Source organism: Tupaia chinensis, unplaced genomic scaffold, assembly GCF_000334495.1.
Source record: "Tupaia chinensis unplaced genomic scaffold, TupChi_1.0 Scaffold000688_1, whole genome shotgun sequence".
NCBI classification, from domain to species: Eukaryota; Metazoa; Chordata; class Mammalia; order Scandentia; family Tupaiidae; genus Tupaia; species Tupaia belangeri.
This window is the reverse complement of record NW_006160211.1, coordinates 2,695,864-2,703,414: the sequence shown is the minus strand read 5'-3', so window position 1 is coordinate 2,703,414 and position 7,551 is coordinate 2,695,864. Positions and strand designations below refer to the sequence as shown.

The window sequence follows — 7,551 nt, the reverse complement described above, 5'->3', positions numbered from 1 at the left end:
GTGGAGGGGTGCAGCGAGTCGCGGACCGCGGAAAGCCGAGGGAACCGCTCCTCCGGGGTCTTGGGGAGCGAGGGGATCCCTTGATGGGAGCTGTGGTTAGAACCATGGCGATCTGGCCCTTTCCCCGTGAGACGGCGACCGAGGCGCGAGGGGGCACCGTCGGCTTCCCACCGTCTGACCGAATGGCCCTCTGGGCTGCCCGGCCCCCGCTTCCCCAGGACGCTCCCTCTCGATCCGCGCTGGGCTGGCCGGGGGCGGCTGTTTGGCCTGAACACCGTCTTACTAATGCAGAACGACCGAGGCAGAGAGGAGGCGGTCCCCAGCGGAGGAGGCTTCGTGACTCCTCGCTTCCCGCCGGTCCTCCAGTCCTGCACCCACCTGACCACCTACCTCTTGGGACGCCGCGCCCTCGCAGGTTTTACGCTGAATGGAGGGGGCCGCCGAGGAAGCCAAGCCTCCCCCGCCAACCCTGCCTCTCCAGTTCTTCAGGTAGACACAGCTTCTGTCTGCTGTGGTTTTAGCCAGTGACCCCTCAGAAACGGTTTCTGCGCCCTGTCGATGGTGGCCAGAGGGGGGCAGTGGGTGATGCGAAGGGAAGATGGAAAATCTTTCGAAAGCCCTGGAAGATACTTTTATAGCATTAAGAATCATGAAGCTTCTTTGCCACCTTTAGTTGTTGAGCCTGGGGAAGGGGCGAGCTCCACCTCTCCTGTCATCTGCGCACACCAGGACCTGGTGCTGGGGACCAGGTGCAGACAAGAGAGACCCAGCCTGCACCTGACCCCTAGCCACGCGACCCCCAGAGCTCCAACCTCCTGGGCTTCTGCCCTCCTAGGCCCTTCCTAGCCTTGCTCACCCAGTGACCCCTGGCCAGTGTGCAGAAACGCCCCACTGGGCCTTCCGTTGGAGGAGTGAGGGGATGCATGTGTCTGGCTTTGACAGTTGAGTGAAAAGAGGAGGAGGCAGAGAAGTACTCAAGAGAGGACACAACCTAAAATCTGATTGAGGCTGGCAGAAGTCAACCTTAAAATTGCCCTGTTCTTTTGAACCAAACATAAAAACGTAAAGCATGCTGTTATTGATGGAAAGTGAATATCTGTGTGCCTTGGTTGTATGACAGAAGAAATTCAGTTTTGTATTCATAACAGCTGACGCTCACCTGGAAGAGTTGCATTAGAACTGAATATTAGGAACTGTGATCTTTGGTCTTTTCATTCAGAGCTTATTTCTTATAAAGCCGAGCCATTTCTAAGGGTATTACACTTAGATTTGAAGTCATAATGAAAAGGAGAACAAGAAAAGTAGTTCTTTAAATTAGTTGTTCGTATTTCATATACAGACTAAAAATTGTAGTTGATCACAACGTTGGTGTTTAAAAATGTAAGACTACTTTTCCTCTCATTTTTGTCTTATATGCATTCAGAAGGAGTATGTATTGAATACTAGTTACAAAGGTCTTAAATTAATTTCATGTCTAATGAAATAATCCAATCTAATTCGATCAATGAGAAATATCTTACTATCTTGGAAAATAGTTTCTAAATTTGATTTATTTTCAGGTTTCCTGCATGAAAATCTTGCAGATAAATAACATATTGTTACATTGTGAAACACTGCTGCAAATATAAACTAATTAGATAAGGTGTAAAATACTTGAAACAGACTTTTAAGAATTTGTGTTTAAGATTGAGTTTATTGTCTAGAATCAGACTGTTGAAAATTTACTATGTGAATATTCTCTGGATCATAATTATCTTAATGACTGAATACAATAAACAAACGCAGATGCTTAGATTTTTGTAAATAAGTATTTTAAACTTAAAATCAGTTTTATAGACCCCTGCAACATCATAAAATTTGAAAGAATTGATTTGGAAAACAATACATAATCTGGTACAGGAGGAAGGGGATCTGAGAAAAGATGGGCTGTTTTAGATAGTTCTTACTACGGGTATGATTTTACGTGCTTTTTACAATAATGTGAAGTTATATTTGATTGGTATGATTCATTTTGCTGTTGAGTTAAAATTTTCATGGGTACAATGTAATGTTTTCCTAAACATGGGAGGTTGCCTACCAGTGAAACTTCATCCTAAACACTTTCCTACTTATTCAATGGTATTTAAATGTTAACAGGACTCCATATTTTTGCTTTTATTTTTCTTAGGAAAAAGTTAATCATTCCATTACTTTATTGAATACTCCCAGGTACAGGGCTTTACTCTGGGATTCAAAGATAAAAATACTCTTGAATCTTATCGTAGATTAAAATAGGCATGTAAGCACACGGTTCCAACATATTTCATGCTTGGCGTGGTAGAGATAGGAATAGCAGAAAAACCTAAGGGAGGGGAGCATGCATCCCCTGAGAGCTCAGGTGGAAAGAATGAACGAACAGTGTTCCTGGAAACTGGTTGAAGCAGTGGTTCTCCAATTTGTAAGAACTGCGAAATCCCCTGGGGAATTTCAAAAAGTATTGATGTCTGTGCCCCAGGTATATGATTTCTTTGGTGTGGGAGATAGCTTAGGCTTTGGGGATGTTTTCAATATTTCCAAGTTTAGTATGAAATATAAATGTAAGTGTAGGCCTACTGGAACCTATAGGTTAAGGTATCCCAGGTAGAGCGCACAGAGTGAGCAAGCTTGTTTAAAACAGCATAGCCTCATTTTGTCCTTAAGGAGGCATAAACTTCATGGGTGATGTTTACACATGTTGGTATAAGAAATGAAACTATATTTCTTTTTTTTTTTTTTTTGAAAGGTTTTCGCTATAGGGCACGTGCGCTCACCAGACAGACAGAGAGAGACATAGAGACAGAAAGCGAGAAATCACCCCCCAGGGGGGATGGTCACGCGTGTTTTCACATGTTTGTTAAAAAAATGAAACTATATTTTTTTTTTTTTTTTTTTTTGAAAGGTTTTCGCTATAGGGCACGTGCGCTCACCAGACAGACAGAGAGAGACATAGAGACAGAAAGCGAGAAATCACCCCCCAGGGGGGATGGTCACGCTGCAATCCCTTCTCCTCCATTCTCCTCTCGGGATCTTGGGCACGCACGCACACACGCCCGGCGTGAGTTCTAAGCCACCAGGTCCGGGATGCGAACTGTGGTCGACTACGTGGGAGTCCAGCGACATAGCCATTACGCTAACTGCTGGTTCCCAGAAATGAAACTATATTGAAATGGATGAGGACGGCTATATTTCACAACCCTTTTCAAGTATTTTTCAGACACCGGGATAGTAGGTTGGCAATAGTTTAGTATATTAGATTTTAAAATTTTCATTATTTTTTATCTTTTATGTAATTCAAGGTTACTTTAGGATTCAGTTTAAAGCATGTTTTCGTGCTGAAATGTAAGTTCTCATCCAAAAGAGAAATCAGGAATTTGACATACTGGTTTTAAAGGAATACTTCTCTAAAATTAAAAACTGTTCATTATCCTGGCTGAAGATCATAATAAAGAAATTAATTCCATTTTTCTTTTTGGTAACTGCTGAAATTTATTTTAAAAGCAAAACAAAATTCACTTGGAGCAAATGTAATGAAGTCTTACACTGAGATTTAAATGCCCATGTAACTAATGAAATACAAAATAATCTCACATGGAAACTTAAATAGTATAGTGATACAGTCCTGTATTTACTACCTAACACTGAAAATGCTCTTTTTATTATCCTTAGTTGGTCTGTTTCTATGTTTTGTAAAATAAAAGCTCCAAAAGAGATTTTAGTGCTCAAGAATTAAGCAGAAAACAGATTATCAATCATTCCTTCCAGCTGTCTAATTATCATACACTAAGAGCCCCTAACTAGGAACACAAGTAATTATGGTGCTGAAATAGCACAGAACAGGAATTAATATTATGTTGCAATTTAACTCAAGACGATTTACCCAATTTAGAGATACAAAGTTGAAAAACAAAATTCATTAAATACTGCTCTCTTGCTCATTAAGTTTTGAGAAAATATTTAAAAGCAGGATAACATAATTATAACCAGGGGAAAAGACTGATCTTAATGCAGTGTATAAAAATTTACAGGAGATGTATGTGAAGAGACACTTTGTTTTCATTCTATGTTGGTTTTAGATTCATCACAAACATCACATTCCAGTTCTTGAGGGCATGAATGGTTGAATATTAATTGAATACTCCAGATATAAGTACGATAGTTTGGTTAAGGCAGCGACAGCCAGGCCAAGCCCTTCACTAAGAGGAGAGGTGATTCTCAGTGGTGTACCAAAGGTGTTAATTGCACCAAGTAGGATAAACCAGCATAGAAAATTACATGATGGTCTTGGAGTTGAAAGACATGGTGGCAAAGGCAGTGCTAAATTAAGGGAATACTGTTGCTAACTAAAATATAGTTGAGGAATTATATAGGAAAATAGGTCTACTGCCTTTGCAAGAGGCTGAAAGAAGATTGAAGGAAAGAAGACAGGTTCTAATAGAAAAATATCTGGTAAAAGGATGAGACGAAGGATGGGTTACCCATGATACAAAACTTACCAATGTCTACCATGTGGTGTTTACCGCAGCGGAGCCTCACCAGTTCCCAAGTAGTTTTTCAGCTCTGATTCCTTGATTAGACTAAAAAAAGCTGACAGAAAGCATTCCTATCATAGAATTACAAGGCAGCTTCCTTCACTCCCATTGGAGGAGACAGATGAGGGAGGAAAGTTAGAAGGAATCTGGTGACAGACTGGTTACTCTCTGAGTTATGCCTCAGGCACACTCTGATTATCTGAGATAATATTCTAGAAGGAGTCACTTTCAAACACTAATTACAATGTTATGGATGGCATGGGTCACTGAAGTTCTACTCGCTGTTTTATGACATCTTAGCGATTTGTGTCTGAGACATGCTGAACTAGAACACTAGATTTGAACATCCATCTTTCTGAACGGGTGTGTACAGCGTGTCCCATACTGGCTTTCCTGAGAGAACCAGTAAATGTTCCATTGTGAAGAAGGTTTCTGTTTTAATTTAGTTATGTTGAATAGATTGTAAGCCTAACAATCATGCCATTAACTTTGTGTTAAGTTACCTAAAAAAAGAATGCTGGCTGAAAGCGCAAATAAGATACCCTAGCTCTAGAGCTGGCTCCACAGTGCAGCAGTAACATGCTGCTCAAGCGACTGCTGGATCCATATGGAACATGGCAGGTTCAGTTCCCAGATCAACCTGTGAATGCCAGGGACACAACCATGATCCTAGCTGGCTGGGAAGACTAGGCAGGGCGTAGGGAATCACAGCATGAGACCCTGATGAAGGTGTGTGTGTGTGTGTGTGTGTGTGTGTGTGTGTGTCTGTCTGTCTGTCTGTCTTTCTCACAGAGTAAATTAACAAACAAAACCCAGCTCTGGAATTTCATATAAAGTTCTTTGAAACTAAAGGACTCTATGTTGGTTGGGCCTTCAAGGTCACCACTGTGGTGGGATGTTGGTTATAAAACAAGGCCCTGATGTGCTGGTTATACTAACTGGTGAGATGAAAATATTTTCCTCGTTATTATAGAGGTCAGACCGATAGTAGATCCTCATTCTTCCTCTTACCTGACCCTAAGTCAGAAACAAAGTCTGCATTCACTCTTGTTTGGCTTGGCAATAGAACCAAGTGCCAAAACATCTTAAGGAAATCTTCTACAGGCAAGGCAGAAATTAGATTTTTCTTTTTCAAGGGAAGCCTAATAAATCATTCTATTAGCCTAAGTAGAATTCTTACACTCTGGTTCTTCAAGGAAAGAACACTGGTAATTAGACTGTAGAGTTTCAATTAGAAATCATGACTTGAAAGATTGCTCTCAAATGATTTCAGATCCAGATGTTTAGTTTTGATGGAAAAATATTTGCTGGACAATAGCAGTCTTAACTAAATCTAGCATTGAAGGTAAGATTTGGGGTTGGGCGTACAGGGGCTGATACTTCTTAAACAGGTTCTTTTCAAAACTTTCTAATATTGGGTTGTTGGAAAAGTCATGATGCATTTTTGCAGAGATAAATACATCATGACTTTTCCAACAACTCAATATATTTGTTATTCCTATATACACAGTCTTTATTTTATTTTATTTTTTTCCTGGAGGGTACATGCACTTACCAGATGGAGACAGACAGAGAGAAAGGGAGGGAGAGAAAGCAACCCCTAACCTGCTCTGATGGGACATGGTCTGACCACAGTCCCTTCTTCATTTCTCTGTCCTTTCGGGGTTTGGGGCACACACGCACACATATCCAACATGTTTTTCAAGCTGCTGGGTCTGAGACTCAAGCCATGCAGGCAAGCAGGTGGGATCTGATTCACTTAGCTTCTACTCAACAGGGCCAGTCCTAAACCAGTCTTCAAGATGATTTCTTTACCAGGAAAACAGAATCAGCAAATAAGTGATTTTCTTTCTACTGGTAGTCTGTTGAGTAATAATTTTTGTCACTTGTGCCCAATTTCTTAAAGAATAATGGGGATATATACTTAATATATGACATTTTTGATGTGTAATACAACTTAATCTACCAATCAATATAAAATATTCTTTTATCACATCACTTAATTTTTCCATAGCACTTTTCATCTTCTGAGATTATGACTATGTTCACTTATTTATCAATTGTCTCACCTTCTAGAATTGACGCCTCACGTGAGCTCAGACTTAATCTCACTAACTGCAGTGGCTTCAGCATCTAGCATAGTGTCTGACATATTTGTTAAATAAATGAATCCCATAAGTTGTATGTAGGGAGGGAAGAAGTGTGTGTGTGCATGCGCGTGCACACATGCATGTTGAGTATGGAGTGGAGAGAGAGACTTACTGAGATGAGAACAAGAGAAGGATTAACATTTCTTGAAATGCTTTATGAAAGGCCTATATCCCAGGTATCGATACGAAAAAAAGCTATCCTTAAGAAGACTTTTGGTTGATTTGATGAGATACCTGCTTATATTTTGAAGTATTAACATATGATATAGTGATCAATATTCTATATCTACTGATGTTCCTTAGTGGATTCTTCATTTCTACTTTCAGCTTCCCCCTGCCTTTCTGTACCCTGTGGTCTGTCAAGACATGAAGAAAGATGATAGAGGGGTTTTGTTCACTTGGTTATTTACTACTGATTTCCTTGCCAACAATGCATCTAATCCCTGAGAACAGAGTGGCAAGAAGAAGGGAGTAGCCTTGCTTCCATTGGCTCAGTCCCACTTCTATGTGAAGGTCAAGTGGACCTCCTGTCCCTGAAGCTGTTTCTCCTCTGAGCCCTTAGCTTAGAAACTACTCTGTCCACCACGTGCAGCCTGCTGCCTCTCTCCAGATCTCATATTTGACCTCGACACTTTTGGGCCCCAAATCCATCCGAGTCCTTTCAGTTTATTAGCCATTTTGGCTTCCCTTCTTTCCTTTTCACTTCAAGCCCTGGGGTAGTCTCATGTCCCAATCCCTCGACCTTCTAATCCAGCTGTTTCTAGCAATCCCAAAATTCAGGTCAGCTCAGGCATTTATTATCTGGCATTTCTCTTTAAAACCACTGAGGAAAACTAAAGAAAATGGAATAAATG

At 40.8% G+C, this 7,551-nt stretch overlaps 1 protein-coding gene across 1 annotated transcript in view; it reads right to left on the bottom strand.

Annotated features, from left to right (window-relative positions):
* FRMD6 (FERM domain containing 6) overlaps positions 1-4,568 on the bottom strand; it is a 103,336-nt gene extending 98,768 nt beyond the window's left edge. The window contains exon 1 of the mRNA XM_006160536.3: positions 4,512-4,568. The gene's annotated coding sequence lies outside the window, so the exon portion shown is untranslated. The remainder of the gene's footprint in view (positions 1-4,511) is intronic.
* Between the last annotated feature and the right edge of the window lie 2,983 nt (positions 4,569-7,551).